At 33.8% G+C, this 19294-nt stretch overlaps 1 long non-coding RNA gene across 1 annotated transcript; it reads left to right on the top strand.

The window, feature by feature from the left end:
• The first annotated feature begins 255 nt into the window (after positions 1 to 255).
• Positions 256 to 18465, top strand: LOC133183557 (uncharacterized). The gene is made up of 4 exons (XR_009720672.1): positions 256 to 385; positions 780 to 882; positions 1183 to 1270; positions 17605 to 18465. It is a non-coding gene; the product is annotated as an uncharacterized LOC133183557 (long non-coding RNA).
• The last annotated feature ends 829 nt before the right edge of the window (positions 18466 to 19294 follow it).

The raw sequence follows: 19294 nt of genomic DNA, 5'->3' as shown, positions 1-19294 counted from the left end.
AGTGTCATTGATACTATTGAAGTCTGTTTTGATTTTACATTATAAGCGTGATTCTTAGGAAGAAAACCTAATCATTTGTGCGTAGTAAAAACGTTACACTATTATGACGTCATTTGCAAATCACGTCATCTTATGCAGAGAAGATCTACATTTGACATAATTCAAGCTTCCACGTCGTCACGGGTGATGCAGTTCCCATCTCCGCACAGCCAATCAGAATCGCGGAAACTTTGTCCGCCATTACCTCCGACAAAACACACAGATGTCGGAGGTGCGAGATGACATCGTTTAATGCAACATATCCGCTGTGTAACGAAAAATTGTGAGGTCCTATGCATGGGATAGATGTAATAATGATACGAGGTACCCGGAAAGAATACACAAGGTGAGATTTATTCATTTCCTAAGTCCAAAAGTCGGAAAAGCAAGTGTTTACGTTGCATAAACAGCTGATAAAGGCATGTCATGCGAAAGACCGAAACACAACTGTCTGTTAAAAATTAAGATATTCGGGTATATTAATGTAAAAGTTAGTGATAATATAATTGTCAATTAAAGAGAGCAATGTTTAGATTATGTTCTATGACGTACAATAGTGATTTACAAACGTGCTCAGACAATGACTCAACCGTTCAAAGCTATAAATCTCGGTGAACTAAATATAATTCTCGATATTAAATGAGAATGCTGCAAAACATTTTTGTGGGTAATTTTACCATGCTTTATCTTTGAAACATTTTGTGATTGTATATAGCTTTAGGAATCTAAATTAATTGTAGCTTTTATGGGCCATGAAATACTGACTGTATACAGCAAGGTCCAGTTCCCCCAGATGGGTCACAGTCATCAAGAAAGGCTTCTTTGGAATTATCGAGACGAGTTGTAAGCTTACTGATATTATGTTAAGAAAAGTATCTGTTATGAAGAAACTTAATTACAAAGCCAGTATGTTTTTATTCAAGTGAAGATATCATTATACCATGAAAACTTGACATAGTAAAATCACAGATGAATAGTCATTTCTGTACTATTATCAATTGATATTTAGTCTTGGTGAAACTGCTGAGGATAGTTAACTACAAATTGTTTATGAGATCAACAAGATTTTAAAAGCATTTAAAAAATTCCAAGTTAAATGCATTACATGTATTTGTATTTTAATAATATATTACATGCATTCAGGATCAATGATTGAGCACACAAGGAAACAGAAAAGAATCTTCACCCGTGTGTCAACAGAAAGTGAAAATGAATTGTCAACAGGTTACATGTATGTATATACAAAAGGAACATCGGTACACCCTAGTTTTCCAGTTAGGTATGTAATGTAGACATGATTATGGAGAAAGGGAACTGCAAAAGAAAAGTAACTGTTTCCACAATGCATTAAAATCTCTTAAGCCACTTATTCTTGACATCAATGTTTTTATATTAATGCAATAAGTATTTTGATAGCCCAATTACCCATTAAATTGCTTATTTCTTTCCATAATCTTCTCATCACTAGAACACCATATCTTATCCTTCAATGAATAAAAAGTCTGTAAAACAGTTTGTCGTGTGTTGCCACCTTTGTGACGTTTAATAATTTGCTTGAAATTCTCAAAAGTATTATTAACAATGGCATATAATTTTAGCTGACACAAAATATAAATATGAGAAATAAACTAATTTTGTAAAGGGAGATAATCCAAATTTCCAGTAATTACAACTTCGACTTAACAGAAAAATCATGAAAATGGGTCTGAAAACGCCACTGACTTGACCGCACTAGGGAAAGTTCAGACCCATGAAGAAAAATGGCAACACACATCAAACATTAATCCTACCAGAAGTGAGAAAATTTACCTAATCTGCGCATTCCAATATGGGAATAAACATATGTCCCATAATGCAACAAAACCCCATCTGTTCATGAGACTTATAGGACAAGATAATGTATCATCTATTACAATTCAATTATAATAAAAAAAAATAATTTTCCCCATGTTCTATGAGGGATAGACATATGCCCCCATAATAACAAAATCTGAAGATAACTGTTAAAAGGGATGCATTTCATATGCCCTTCTGAGTATTAACAAATGACTCAGGGACTGATGTGCCTGATAAGGGATAAACATATGCCCCAATATTCACAAAGCATCACATTCCTCACCGTCTTTTACCAAGTTCACACGTGTGTAGACTCTTCATCTATCAGCTTGAAGTATTAATAATTGACTTATTAAGCAATAATGTGCCTGGTGAAGGATAGACATATGCCCACATATTAAAAATACATCACACTGTAAATTTCATTGCTGTCTTTTTCCAAAGTTTATATGTGCGCAGTCTTGTCACCTAACAGCCTAAGTATTAACAAATGACTTAAGCACTATTGTTCTGGATGAGGGATAGTCGTATGCCCTCATATGTTAATATTCCTGAAAATCACTTTGAAAACAAGATCCTCAATGAGTAACAAAAGATCTGCCCTGAGGCTCCATTTCCACTCAAGCATATATCAACATGGTGTCACATTTCTAATATAAGATTTAAATGCATCCGATTTCCATTAGCTGCAATAATGTAGCCCTCTCCGATTTTTATTTTTATTTTTATTTTTTTTTTTTTGGGAGAGGGCTACAACTCCTTAGGATCTCCGTAATGGTGCAAGTGCGGGAGTGATTCATGCACTACCGCACAGATTTCGGCTCAAATTATCAGTAAGTGGGTATTTTATTAACATATCTTACCTGAACTCATAAAATGTAGTTATGCAGAACATGAATTGATCCAAAAATATACAGAACACTCCGTATATCGGTTATTTTTCGTGTATGTCAACATCACAACTTGAATTTATCCGCCATGTTTACTGACCTTGATCGATTTTATTTTGGGACAACCAATGAGAATTCGGGATATACGGGAGCGGATCTGTATGGATTTCCCTTATTTTAAGCAAAAATATCACTGTATATGAATAAAATATCACATGGAATGCTTTTATTTATCGATATTTATGATATCATACAACACAAACTTTTATCGACACCGACATTTACATCACCAAGTGATTCTAAATTTCAAGCGCAAGTCTCATTACATCACGCGAGAACTGTCATGGCTGCTGAGGAGAACGACTGGAAACACGGAGATTTATTTTACTTGGTTTTCGCGTATAAAGGGGTATGATGTTGATAGTGAATAAAAATTCCGTCTTATTGGAAGTAAGTTGAATGCAAAAACAATTTATTTTGCCTGCAGTCGCCCGTATCTAAAAAATATATTTGCACCATTACGGAGATGCAGTGGAATTGTAGCCCTCTCCTGAAAATATCAGATTAAAAAAAATCGGAGAGGGCTACATTATTGCAGCTAGATTTCCATCTACCCAGGAATCTAATCTGACTATCACTCATCCCCCTTGATGCACAGTAAGAGGCCATCCCAATTCGAAAGGAATGTCCTTTGAATCTATTGACATCTAAATTACAAAACATGAGACTTTGCTTTAATACAGTACCGACCAGACACAACCTAACACCAGAGCGAACCCAAAGCGCACCCCGGGTTCGCTTTCTGGGTTCGCTCGGGGTCCGCTACGGGTCCGCTTTCAGAAATTTTGGGTGCGCTCTGGGTTCGCTTCGGGTTCGCTCTGCGTTCGCTCGGGGTCAGCTTTGGGTCCGCTAGAGCGAACCCGGCGTTCGCTTTCTGGGTTCGCTTTACGCACTCATGCGCGAAGCGGACCCCGCTTTAATCTTGCCGCCAGTAAGCTCCGCCCCTTGTTTATTCCAAATACAGGAGTGAAATCGATCATTGTTGTTTTTGTGGCGATCGATACAAGTGCATGTGCAGTGGCTGCAATGTTATTGTTGACAACATACACGAACGATCACGTTTTACACAAAATAGTTAAAAATATTTAGGATTGGATATTTAAAAAAAAAAAACAACAAAAAACTTATTAATAGATATTTTAGATTAAAAATATTTACTGCTGCAATTAATCGACTTTGGATAACTGAAAAAAAAATATAGAAAAATATTTTTGAAACTACATGTAAATAAGATTTAATAGGTATTTTAGATTACAAATAATTATTAATGTAATTCTCCGACTTAGAATTTTTTTTTTATCTTTTTGATACGTAAAAATGTAATTTATGATCGAATGCAGCATTTTCTATCATATGATATAGGTTGACTGTGAGTTTTGATTCTATTGGATTTTATAATATGCAGTATGGGGGTAAAAAAAATTTAAAAGTGGCCTAAATAATGAATGAATACTTATATTCATCTTTCCATTTATGAATTCAAAAATCAGCATTTTTTTTTAAAAATTCATTCATCTGCAGAAACTACATTAATAATAAGTATCAGGGATAAAAAGTAACCCCGACAATCATGTGTACATTTGTCGACTAATTATTTATGTAAGTATTGGGAATTAATAATTTTTTTGCAAAAATGTACATTTCTGATGTTTTGGTATAAAAATATCATGACCACAATAAGAAGTTAACGGGACCCATCATCAGAGAAAAAAAAATCGTTAAACATCTTAAATACGCTTTATTATTTCAAATTACGCTATTTATAAGAATACAATACTGTACGACTTATTATATTGCTTATTTACTACCGATAATTAGTTCGTTCAATAATGTACATGTAAATCGCGCGTTGATTTTTTTTTCTTTTTATTTCAGTTAATAATAATTAAAAAAAAAAAAACAAGGTAAATCAAGCTTTACATTATTTTTTTTTGTAAAAGATAAATCAAAATAATACCATAGTAGTTTACGATTGGACATACTGTACATGTACTTTTATGCTGTTCTTTATTTATTTATTTATTTTTTATTTATTTATTTATTTATTTTTTACTTTTTTTCAATTAAGAAGATTAATAATTTTGATGTTGATCTGGATTTAAACAAAAATGTAAATTAGAATTATAAAAATAAAATAATTGAATGAAAGCACGTATATATACATACTCTTGTGCAGTATCTTGAGATAATGAAATGTTATAATTTGTCAAAATACTTTTTTTTTTTTTAGTAACAATTGTGATAACCATTATTTTCTTTTATACATTAAAGAACTTTATGTCTGATAAATTTACGCAATATAAATAAATGGATTTTAAAAATAAAAAATAAAGAAAATAAATGTGTGAACATAACATGCTACCTAGATATTAATTTATAAATATAAATATTTTTTTAATCGTGTTAATAATAATTTCACACTGTACATAAACAAGCTTTGCTTGTAGAATGTTTTATTTACATCGAATGACAAACTGGCATGCTGATCGGTCGACGCGCTGATTGGTTAACACGTCTTATCGCTAATCCTGATTGACAGATCAGTTACGCAACACCGAACACGCGTTCGCTTGCTGGGTTCGCTACTGAATTTGGGGTTCGCTTTCGGCGTTCGCTCTGGGTCCGCTGCGGGTTCGCTCGGGGTGCGCTCCGGGTTCGCTCGGGGTCCGCTATAGCGAACCCCAAGCGAACCCAGGCAGCGAACCCGGGGTGCGCTTTGGGTTCGCTTTCTGTTAGGTTGTGTCTGTTCGGTACTGTACATTTGAAAATTCTTGCCTTGTGACTGCAATGTTTGGGGGGTAGCAAAAAAGGGGCCCATCACCCCTCCCTCTCATTTTCAAGTAGTGTTCTAATGCCTCGACAGGACAGTATTTTAAACAATTGCAGGAATTAATTGTAAGAGTAAAAACTTTACCGCCTGAATGTTTATAATTTTGAAAGTGAATCAAAACCTTACTTATCTGAAAAGTAACTTGTGACATTTGTAAGACATGATTAGCAGTGCAAACTGATGTTATTTCTCCTATTCTGAGGAAGCCATGGAAAGCCAATAAAAACATTGCTTGAAATAATACTTTTTTATATATGTTTGATACTGTATGTTCTAATGCATCACAAATTTTATGTAGAACTACTATGGTTATTGGTAAACGAATATCCATTGAAGGTCTCGTTTTGCGACAAGAACTTAATAGTTTTTGAACAAGGAAGCATGACGTATTGTTAGGCAAGTTATTAATTCTATGTATATATGCTATTGATGAAATAAATGACACAATGGAGGAGGCTACATAACCTTCAGCAAATAAATAAGAGATAAACAAAGCCAAAGTATCCTGAGACAATGGAAGATCATTACTGATATTAAATTTGGTCGCAAAATTTCTATAAATAGACCATGCCCGTTTATATGCCTGAGTGGAAGCTGGTGCCAATGTTGAAGTCAACAGGTTCCTCAAGACTGGTTCTATGGAGGTAATGCTGGCAGCTGAGGAATCACCATTGGTTCTTTGTCCATCCAATGAGCCAGTTGATGGAATTGCTGCACCTTCAAACGAGACAAGCAGTCACATAGAATATTTTCTTTGGTACCAAGATGCCTAGCTTGAAACAAAATGTTAGACTGCAAACAAATGAGCACTAACTCTCTTACGAGATACATTATACGTTTATCCTTAGACGATTGCTTGTTAATGATATGCACAAGGGCATAATTGTCTATGTAAAAATAAATACACTTATTTTTCAAAATATGACTCCACACCTTAAGAGCTAACACTATTGGATAAAATTCCAAGAGAGTAATATTAGATTTTTTCCAATTATCATTCCAAGTCCCATAGAACCAGTGCCCACCTAACACTGCCCCATAACCAATGGATCCTGAAGCATCTGTATACAATTTCAACTCATTAAAATCTACCCACGTATCTGGTAAGAAAACTGACCTACCATTAAATTGTTCCAAGAAGGCTAACCAAGTATGCAAATCTGCTTTTACCTCTTTGTTTAGTCTAATGCGATAATATGGTCTTGTTATGCCAATAGTAGTATTGATAAGTCGCCTTAGAAATGCTCTTCCTGGCAAGACAACATTACAAGCAAAATTAAGAAGACCAATTACTGATTGCATATCCTTCAAAGTAATCTTTTTGCTTGGTAAAAGCTCCTCAATTGTATCCCTACATTTTTTAACTTTAGCAATAGGTAGTCTTGTCTCCATCATCTCAGAACCCAGAAAAGTCATAACCCAGAAAAGTCATTACCTTGTGAGGACCGAATGTTTTATCCTTAGCCATTGGTATACCTATGTCAGCACAAACTGTTAAGAATGCCTCAAGTGTTTTGTGGCATCCTGTAGCAGATTTGTCAACAATTAGAAAATTTTCTAATACATGAGTCATAAATTTAATACCTAATTTTTCCTGAGCTATCCACTGAAGTGCCGTACTAAACCTTTCAAATATACGACAAGAAGAACTGCAACCCATCTGAAGACATGTATCAAAATACCATGACCTTGCCATGTGAAACCAAAGTATTTAAACAGTGATGCATGTAAATTGATAATTCGAAATGCATTAGAAATATCTGTTTTGCAACAATATGATCCTTTCCCACACTGTTTAATATTTTGAATAGCATCCTCTACAGAAGAGTATTGAACAAATGACTCCTCTTCAGGTATGCCATCATTGACAGACTTACCTTCTGGATATGACAAATGATGTATCATACGGTACTCACCCTCTATTTTCTTGCTAACTAGACCTAAAGGGGAACAATGTAAAACCGGCATTGGCTTTTCTTTGAAAGGACCCATAATTCTACCCAAATGTATCTCCTCCTCTAACTTCCTGCTGATAACCTCTGGTAAGTCCTGTGCTGATTTTAAGATTTTTGAAAGAATATTTCTAATTTCCCCTGTGTATCCAATGCTAAAACCATATTTAAATCCATTAACTAAAAATTCTGTTTCTACTTTATCATACCCCACCAACCAGTACTCTAACCTATTGGGATTTACCGGCGTAGGACCCTTTTGTGGGATAAGTTGCTTTTGAGGATTTAGAATTACCTGTGTTGGTTGATGTCCCATTTCCCTGAAATAATTTCTGGGTTCTGAATTTGTCCAAGAAACGAAATGGCTGTTGAATAGTTTTTTTACATGAATAGATTGGATGCATGCCACCACAGTTAAAGCATCTGTGTTGGAATTTGCATGTATCACCTAGCCTACAATACTTTTCAGCTTTGTGATATGCAAAGCACACTCCATGAGGGACTTCCTCATACCTGCTAAATGTCGACCGGTCTGATGTTATTTTGCTTAATTTTTTTTTCAGATTGCTTGAGGCGAGCATTGACATATATCTCCATATGGACATCACCCCATTTTACCTCACCTTGTTCTATGAGTTCCCTGAACTCCTTATCATATCTTCTCCAATCCCCCTTTTCCTCTGCAATTTGCCTAACTGATTCCATATGGCTGTGCAAGTGTATCTTTAATGCAATAAATTGTCGCATACCTATTCCATGCAGTTTCCCAGTCATGCAGGGATAATGAGCCATCCCTAAATTCATCATCATCTGTGGACTGCATATTGTGAATTACCACCTTACCTGTCTGATCTTGTTCTTCCACTTTGATAGAATACTTACTTTTTCCTTTTTCCTTTTTTAACAACAAAGCCATTTCAACATATCGTTTTGACCAAATTTTAGATATGATTTTGTCAGAAACCCTTGCCTCTATTGGCACTGAGGAGCTCACAAATCCCGATTTCTTACCTGCATTTTCTACAGGTGGGGATTCAGTACCCACAATCTGTGAACTGTGTTCGGCTACAACATTTGATACCAAACCTGAAATACCTGCATCCCCTGACTTATTCATTGTGTGACCCTCCAACCCAGGAGGGCTTGCTGTTAAGCTGTTGCTTGCAGAGGTGGTAGCATTATTACCCCGTTTACCCCCCCCCCCCCATATTATGAACAGAAATACTCCCCTGATGTTGTAGCAATGGTTTTATCTCTGCTAACATGTTCTCTGTGACTGACTTTGTTATGGTTTGGGTTAATTCAGCTAAGTTTTCAGGGGGTATACTGAGGGGTGGAGTGCTTGTATCGCTTGCCACAGCATCAGTGGTGGTGGGCCCTCTTGTTTCCTTTTGGCCACGACGTGGTCTTTTCGCCTGACTTGTTTTGGGCTGCTGGGATTTATTCCTTTTTCCTGGCATAATGTTGGTAAACCTATAGAATTGTAAAATTGAGGCAGAAGTATATTTCCAATATTTAACATAATATAGGTCTAAATGTCAATTGACCGGAACTGCCGAGTCAGATCAGATACACCAGTACCATGACCACGCATATGAGCATGTTAATACTTAAAATTACATTATATAAACACTTGAATGCATCGAATACAAAGTAATATATGCCTAAATATCAATATTGACCAGGACTGCGCGAGTCAAATCAGATGTATAAGTACCTTGACCACGTATACGATCATGTTAATACTTAAAATTACATTGTAATGTATGGAACGCCATAGCTGTCTTAAGGTATAGTACATATTATTATACCTCTGTCAATTTTTTCTATATAAAAATATTACGAATAAACATGCTATTTTTTCCAAACAGCCCCTACCGTGGAATAGTTTTTGTGCTATTTGCCCATGGTGAAATAGTCATTAAACTATTCACCGGCAGCATTCTGTTTCCCTCGCTTTTCATCTCGGAACTCTTCTGGTTTTATACAGATTGTGACGTAACACAAGTAAAGACTGCTTCGGTATAATAAAACACTTATTTACTGATTTTTTCAGTAAATAGGTGTATAATATTACATGGTGTGTTCTATATAATAAAGAGTTGAATCAGTATATTAAATGGTCACCACTCCATGTTAAAGGGTAAAGAGCACTTAATACATGGTGCGTTCAAGATAATAAATGATCGGCCGTTCATTATGTTAAATGGTCACCACTACTTGTTATACGGTGAAAAATACATTATACATGGTGTGTTCAATTTAATAAAGGGTCAGTTTAGTATGTTAAATGGCCATCACTCCTTGTTACAGGGTGAAAGGTGTATAAATGGTGCGTTCAATATAATAAAGGATCATTTAACCATGTTAAATGGTCACCGCCACTTGTTATAAGGTGAAACGTACATAATACATGGTGCGTTCAATATAATAAAGAGTCGGTTCATTATGTTAAATGATCACCACCCCTTGTCATACGGTTAAGGATGTATAAGAAATAGTGTGTTCTATATAATAAAGGGTCGGTTTAGTATGTTAAATGGTTACCACTCCTTGTTATAGAGTGAAAGGTACATACATGATGTGTTCAATATAATAAAGGGTCGGTTTACTGTGTTAAAAGGTCACCGCTACTTGTTTTAGGGTGAAAGGCACATAATAAATAGAAATTAACACGTTTAAAAAAATGCGTTAAGTACATATAATCAGTGTGCAGCTAATTTCACATGGTTTAAAAAAAACATACATTAAAAGTTAGCTATGATGATTCAATTAACTGGTGTTTATGGAGGGATTTCAGTGGCACAGTTCTCTTTTAGTATTCTTACTTTAATTTATTGATTTTCCAATTTTATTTTATTATTTCATTTATTTATTATCTTAGTTCTAACATCTTGTTTTTCCAATTCAATTTTTCATTTCATTTTGACCTTTTTACAGACTTTCTAAATTTGAATATTTACTTGGTCACCGGAAAAACCGTACAGCTTCTTTTTTACTTTATGAGGCTGAAATTGAAAGATTATATTCCAAAGACACTTGATTCTTTAAAGAACTTTCAAAATTTCATTTCAGTATATACATCTTCCTTTATTTCAGTAAAAAAAAATGTGTAAAGGCGGAGTAAGAAAGATTAAGTAATAGTAAATATGTTAAAATAAGAAAGTTAGAATTAGTAATCCGGGTGAAATTTTCTAAGCAAATTAGGACGAAAGGGGGCGCTGCGACCTCTTATGCAAATGTTGAGTATACATTGAGGTCTTGTGCGTACTATCAATGAAACGTACCGTAAAACTATATTTCCTGGAACATTTTAGGAGCCGGCCATTTCATTTGAAAGGGGGACGCTGGCAAATTTTTCAGTGTCAGGTATTTATTTTTATGTCGGTATAGGATGGATAATTTATTTCAAAGGTGATCTGGGTCAGATTTAATTTTCCTCTTCATGTTCATTAAGATTGACAAGCCAAAAAATATTTCATTGCGGGGAGGTACCCAAACTCTATATTTTCAAAGTGGTACCACCCAACAAGGTCCATTTATTTATTTTCTTCGCAGTGGGGGAATACTAGTATAATTTATATCTAGAATCTCCCAGCCCCAACAACACAAAATCAAATGGACGTCCCCTTACTTTCCATAGTATTCTTCTGTGTTTTCGTTTAATTCTATAAGAAATGTGATGTGAATCAGTACTCTTTTCAGTACTTGCCTATAGTACACAAATGTCACGTATCCTTAAATGTAAATTGTTATCAAGTACGATTGAAAAAAAGAACGGCTGATGGAAGGGGAGGGAGGGAGAGTTTAGTGTCATCTTCTTTTTGCCGTACGTAATGTGTAGTCTTCTAAGGAACATCACAGTCACTTATTACTTAATTTTTCCTCCTCTGTAAAAATATCATTTTTCTATGTTAAAAAAATTGTTTATAGAAAGACTATACCTCTCCAACATTTCGTATAAAAATTATCCTCCCCCTTTTTGACATTTGCATTATGTGTGGAAATTGGAGGAGGGGTCGTGTCTATACAGTATACAACGCTTTTAATTTTAATTATTCCCATAGCAACATTTTTAAAGGGGGATAAAAAAAATTGATAAGCATTAAAAAATTATAGGCTCAAAGTCGAAAACCTATTGGGGGGGGGGGGGGGGTGTCGTATCTTTCTATAACTTTTCGACATTTTCTTAAATCAATGCATTAAAGTGGGACACATTTCAACCATGCTGCTACAAAATGGGGGGGGGGGGGAGGGAGGGGGGCAAGCAGACTTGAAAATTTTCATATTAAATCAAATCGGTGCACCTTCCCCCTCGAACCACAGGCCTACATCGATTCTTAATTGATATTTTATTTTATTGTGTCAGATCAACTTGACTGATTCTGAGGTAGGGTAGGCCTGGAAGATTTTGGAAATAAATAAATTCTGTCCATGAAAATGTTGAAAATAAATAATCTGTCTCCCACTTGGGAGAAAATAAATAATCTGACCTAGACCGTACCTAACCCCCTTACTAAACTAGATTTTTCAAGTTTGCGTATCCCCCTTATTCTTTGAGTTTGGGTACCCCTCCCCCCCCCCACACACACACATACAGACACACAAAATTAAAATAAGAATATCAAAAAAAAAGAGTGTGGCATTTTAAACCTTCTAAAGACACCATTTAAGTCGTCTTATTTTTTTTGAAACGATGTAAAATTAGCTGCACACCAAGTAATGTACTTGACGTATCTTTTGTAATGCAATACTTACCATTTATTTTGTATGTTCCACCCTATAACAAGTAGCGGTGACCATTTTACACAATGAACCGACCCTTTATTATATCGAACGCACCATTATTATGTACGTTTCACCCTATAATAAGTAGTGGTGACCAATTAACACAATGAACCTACCCTTTATTATATTGAATGCACTATGTATTATGTACTTTTCACCCTATAACGAGTAGCAGTAACCATTTAACATAATAAACCGACCCTTTATTATATTGAACACACCATTTATTATGTTCGTTTCACCCTATAACAAGTAGTGGTGACCATTTAACATAATGAACCGACCATTTATTATATTAAACGCACCATGTATTATATGCTCTTCACTCTTTAACAAGGAGTGGTGACCATTTAATATATTGAATCAACCCTTTATTATATAGAACACACCATGCAATATGATGTATCACACCTTAAGACAGCTATGGCGTTCCATACATAAAAACAAGATGTTAGAACTAAGATAATAAATAAATGAAATAATAAAATAAAATTGGAAAATCAATAAATTAAAGTAAGAATACTAAAAGAGAACTGTGCCACGGAAATCCCTCCATAAACACCAGTTAATTGAATCATCATAGCTAACTTTTAATGTATGTTTTTTTAAATCATGTGAAATTAGCTGCACACTGATTATATGTACTTAACGCATTTTTTAAACGTGTTAATTTCTATTTATTATGTGCCTTTCACCCTAAAACAAGTAGCGGTGACCTTTTAACACAGTAAACCGACCCTTTATTATATTGAACACATCGTGTATGTACCTTTCACTCTATAACAAGGAGTGGTAACCATTTAACATACTAAACCGACCCTTTATTATATAGAACACACTATTTCTTATACATCCTTAACCGTATGACAAGGGGTGGTGATCATTTAACATAATGAACCGACCCTTTATTAAACTGAGCGCACCATTTATTATGTACGTTTCACCCTATAATAAGTAGCGGTGACCATTTAACATAATGAACTGACCCTTTATTGTATTGAACGCACCATTTATTATGTACGTTTCACCCTTTAACAAGTAGCGGTGACCATTTAACATTATGAACCGACCCTTTATTATATTGAACGCACCATTTATTATGTACGTTTCACCCTTTAACAAGTAGTGGTGACCATTTAACATAATGAACCGACTCTTTATTATATTGAACGCACCATGTATTATGTACGTTTCACCCTATAACAAGTGGCGGTGACCATTTAACATGGTTAAATGATCCTTTATTATATTGAACGCACCATTTATACACCTTTCACCCTGTAACAAGGAGTGATGGCCATTTAACATACTAAACTGACCCTTTATTAAATTGAACACACCATGTATAATGTATTTTTCACCGTATAACAAGTAGTGGTGACCATTTAACATAATGAATCGATCATTTATTATCTTGAACGCACCATGTATTAAGTGCTCTTTACCCTTTAACATGGAGTGGTGACCATTTAATATACTGATTCAACCCTTTATTATATAGAACACACCATGTAATATTATGTACTATACCTTAACGAGGTTGGATCCTGATATTTAAAGTCTTAAACTTTTTTTGTCAAGTATATTTTTAGTTTCTACACACATAGCTTAATTAAAAATCAAAACAAAAAATGGGGGTCAATATGCTTCTTTCGTCGCTACAATACATTTAATTTGACCTTTTTGCACTGATATTTGTGTCTTAATCAAAAATCACATCTTCGTCGTTTTCCCTCCAAAGTTTTTATCCAAATAAATCATGGGACAAAATAAACTATTAGTCTATTTAAAAAAAGACGCATTAAAATTGTGATGAAGAAAAAGTTTCAAATTGCTTCGCATAATGAATTATTTGACCTTTCTGCACTCACAAAATGTGATTTTTCTGGCATTAAAAATTTAAAAAGCAAGAGAATTATTTTAAAGTCTTAAACTTTTGCTGAATTTAAGCAGATTGATCAAAGTTATCTTATATATTCAGAAAAGAAAAACAAAAGTGGGGGTCTATGATCTAAATTTTTAGATATTACTAAAAAAGTGTTAATTTTATGTTAAAATTGGCTCAATTTTTTCCTGGACTTTCAGAATATATTTACTATATTTGTCACAATATAATGAAAGAATTCATATGAAATAATTTATTAGATATTTCAGAGCCAGCATAAAACATTTCACTGCAAAAAACAGCTCTATGTGCAACCAGCATGGAAAAATAGTAATTTAAACTTAACAGTACTGTATATATTTCAAAAGGGAAAAATTGATCATTTTCTCCTAAAAAACCTTCTGCCACAAAATATAGTTCCTGGCTTAATCCTATTTTAATGGAATTTCATCGCGGTTTTTTCATTGGATATAGTTTAATTTGCATTGTAGAATCCAGATTCAATGTTAGAACATAAAAATGATGCAGAATTTTAGAAATAAAGGTCCTGACCAAAATCTGCTCAAAAGCTCAGGATCGAACCTCCTTAAGACAGCTATGGCGTTCCATAGTAATGATTGTATAACCACTTGAATGCATCGAATACAAAGTGAACATCCTATTAAACAAACGAGAAAGTTGTATAACCTGAGACTCTTTCCGTTAAATTACACCCTGTACTTATCTACAGTTGATGACAAAATTTATCCCGGAAATGTCACAATAAAGAATAGAACCAATATTGTTCTGAAACAGACAAACATTTCCCGCACTACTGTATAGCAAATCACACCACCCATTTTGCGACTGCAGAAGTCTCTGGAATCGCTGCTAGTCAGTAAGAACTAGCAGCCACATAAAACAGAACGCTGACATCAGTAATAAATCACCACTTTTGAAGTCGATTCACCCCGTGCCGTGTCAAATTCCAAAGTAGGCTGTAGTGCCTTTACCAAAGACAACTATGCATTGTTAATTGTTTCTTAAACAAGCAATAAAACTGATCATGGTGGTCCTAAAATAATCGAAGCAGATTTAATTCACAAAGAAACGCCGTCCAAACACTCAAAATAATACTTTTATATAAAGCATCTATAAGCAATAAACCTAAATGTATTTTTTTTTCTTTTCTTTTTTTAAAGAAAACGAGTGATAGGCATATTTTACGATAAATCTAAGAATAAAAAACCGTGAATCATTGATGGAACAAAAACATGTGCATGATATATTATAAATGTAAAAAGGGGACAGCGAATACAGAACGGAATTTAATTAAGTAATCAACAAATACCGCAACAAACAAATTGGCAAACATCCATTTTCCGAACGATTTCTTCACAGAAAAAGGATAATTAAGGAACTAAAACGAAAACCCAAGCGGGTACAAACTGGCAAGTACAATGACTGCCTGAAACTTCAACTTAGGCCTTGCCTAGAGTACTGTAAAATTAAACAGTTTTAGTAATCAACTAATACCGTAACAAACAAATTGGCAGACATTTCTCCAACGATTTTCTTTCACAGAAAAAGGATAAATCCGGAACGCATTAATTAAAATACATTCCTAGATAAATCAAATAAAATCGATAGAAAAATCGCCAGGGTAAAAGCTGAAACTAAAACGAAAAAACCCAAGCGGGTACAAAATGGCAAGTACAAAAGACTGCCTGAAACTTGTACTTAAGCCTTGCCTAGAGTACTGTAAAAATTCACAATATTTTAGTAGTCAACTAATACCGTAACAAACAAATATTGGCAGACATTTCTCCAACGATTTTCTTTCACAGAAAAAAGGATAAATCCGGAACGCATTAATTAAAATACATTTCTAGATAAATCAAATAAAATCGATGGAAAAATCGCCAGGGTAAAAGTTGAAACTAAAATGAAAAAACCCAAACGGGTTTAAACTGGCAAGCACATTGAATGCCTGAAACACATACCTAGGTCATGCCTATAGTACTGTAAAAGTCACAATTTTTTAATAATGAATTTCACACATAAAGGTTGAAATTAAAATGAAAAAGGGCAATGATTGGCAAGCCAATATCTGGTAAGCAGAGTTAATTTTTTTTGTTATTATTATTATTATTACATGTATTATTATTATTAAAATATATAATTAATTTACAAAAACTGAAAAATATAAGCATGTTACATATACCCTATCCAAATGATTTTGAACAAAGGAAAAAAGTGACAATCTTGTTCCATTTTCTAGAAAATCTATTTTCTCGCTGAAAATAACGCTACCCTTATACTCCTATATAAATGTACATTCCCTTGTTTGTTCAGATGAACTCCGTCGCATACAAATTTCCGACTACAATCTCCTTCACTGGGAGAAACAAAATAATTCCCGTGTTCCCAAAACACACAATAACCTAGTGATGGCAATGCACCTCTCAATATTGCATTCACTCTGTCTGCTACATCATTGTACCCAAAATTAACCTTAAATCTTGGCAATAATTTGCAAACAATTATTTTCGCAACATTATAGCGGCGATGCATCACCGATACCACAGTTTCAATTTCTGCGGCCAACAATGTAGGATCTGTACTGGGAACGATGTCGTTCTCCCCGATCATTAAAACAACTACCTCTGGACCTAAAGCAAATACACTCTCCATATCCTTAGATTTTATCACGAACCTTCCTTCCACCCACACCCCTGTACAAGACGGAATGCGTTTTTCCCAGACCAAGATTTGCAGAATATCTAATGTCATCACCATGTTTCAAGAATTCGTGAAAACGACGCACAATTGAATGACCGAGAATGACAACAGAAGTTTCGCACATTGAAGACATGATAAAATAATTTTACTCACCAAGTACTTGATAAAATAAATAACAAACTTGAAAAAACGTCCGTCCTGTAGGTGGGAGAAGAGGCAGAGTGACGCACCGCGTGGCCGAAATGTTAAATGTTTGATTTTGATTGGTCAATCTCTGCCTCTCCTAAGACATGAAACAAAATGACCATTATAATACATCATGATACAATATATCAGACTTGAACATTCAAGGAGGACACTTATTGATTACAATAAAAAATTTTAAGTAAACTTAAATTTATTTATGCAGTTAAATACCAAGTAAATCAATACTTGAAGTAATATTTGAAGTATATCAATACTTCTAAAATCTCTTTCTAATTTAATCAGGAAGCACATTTTAGATATTGTTATATTTTACTTTATTTGTGTTATACTCATAGATCTTTAGAATTTTATTTTTCATTAATAAGGAATATTTGGATTAATTTTACCATGTTGTAGAACTACAACAAAAACAGAGAGAACCTACAGAACAGACTAAGTAATCGTCTACAACTCCACATAGCAGCAGGAGAAAAACAAGGCCCACTTGCCATGAAGAAAACAGTAAAAATATATATATATATGTCAGTAATGTGTGTATTATTTATACCAACATGAAACATTATTGAAAATTTATTAGATTTTTTGACATCAAAACAATTCAACTGTATGTAGAAAAAAAGGGGCAATACTAATGACAAAAGAATTGTCTCGGTCACTTTAGGTATTTTTTGTGTAAATAGTCCATAATTGTATATCAACACTGATGAGGCTAAGGCACAATTTTGGAATAAAGGTGTAGCATCAATGTTTGGTGTGTCAGTGATTGACTATGTGCATGTGTTGACCTTATGCAATATGTTAGGTTTAAAGATGAGTGATTGACTTTCATTGACTTCACTAATTTCAGGAGAAGCAGACTTTTCACTTATCTAATGAACTCCATTAGCATAATACATGCTTGTTTATGTAATCTTATGGTATCCACAATGTGCTGAATAGCATAAACAAGTGTATAATTTATAAAGTGATGAATAACACGAATAACATGAAATGTGTAGCACTGTCATACATGTAGATGAAATTCCCAAAAATATATGTCATACTGATATAAGTAAATGATTTATACAGTGATGTGCTCATACAATGAGAAACAACTGATACAAATTAAATATTCAAACATCTAACCCTATAAATGTATATTACTGCCTTGGAAAATTTGATAGAAGAAAAGTAATATTTTTTGAATTTGACATAAACGATTTTATTATTACTTATATATGAAATGTACAATATCATTAAACTTTCTGTATACTCGTACCTTGTCTTTATTTTCTTTTGAACACCTTGTATCTTTTTATGGGTATCTTTGGATTGACATCTACGATATCAATACAGAATTGATTTTTGATTCCTCTTGGAATATGCAATGCTGAGGAAGACTTATGTTTGTTCTTCAAATCTAGCAATTTGAACTGTTGAATGCAATTTATTTGTACAACAATATGTGAACATTTTCCTTAACCCCTTAAGTTTGTGTGTCACTAGTGAAGTACACTGACTGTTTTGATCATTAAACAGTCTTTTACATTGTAATTTCTACTTATGATACCATAGAACCATTAAGGATTTCTGAAATATATATCAAAGTCCATGCCTAGAACCATAAACTGAGAAAAGACGGGGGTCTGCATTGGATTTAGAATGAATATCTTTATGTTTATTTTAAACATGACTAAAATCTTGAAAATTTATTTTGTACTAACGTACAAACACAGGAAGATTTTTTCCCTTCAAATTTATGTGAAATAATATCTGAATTTTTAACTCAAGTTTGTATCCCATTTATAGTTTTAAGGACCCTTTATAAACTTAAGCAGAATATTTTTTAGACATTGAGAAAAATTGTATGAAGGTGTAAATTTTGAGCATGCCCAATGCATTGTCAACAAGGGTGCCTTGCATTTACCCCAGGAAAAATGGTTAATAGATGATAATATTGACAAACAAAAAATTCTATTGTTCACTTTATAACATTTGAGAAAAATACATCCAGTTGAAAAATCATGAAGTATTCAATTAATTTATCTTGGCCTATTAAAATATTAAGAAATTTATTACAAATTGTAGTTTCCAAATTCTTTTATTT

Source organism: Saccostrea echinata, unplaced genomic scaffold (genome assembly GCF_033153115.1).
Source record: "Saccostrea echinata isolate AGI-Se365-2 ecotype Australia unplaced genomic scaffold, CSIRO_AGI_Sech_v1 ptg000009l, whole genome shotgun sequence".
NCBI lineage: Eukaryota > Metazoa > Mollusca > Bivalvia > Ostreida > Ostreidae > Saccostrea > Saccostrea echinata.
The sequence above is the reverse complement of the archived record's forward strand: the minus strand, read 5'-3'. Positions and strand labels throughout refer to the sequence as shown.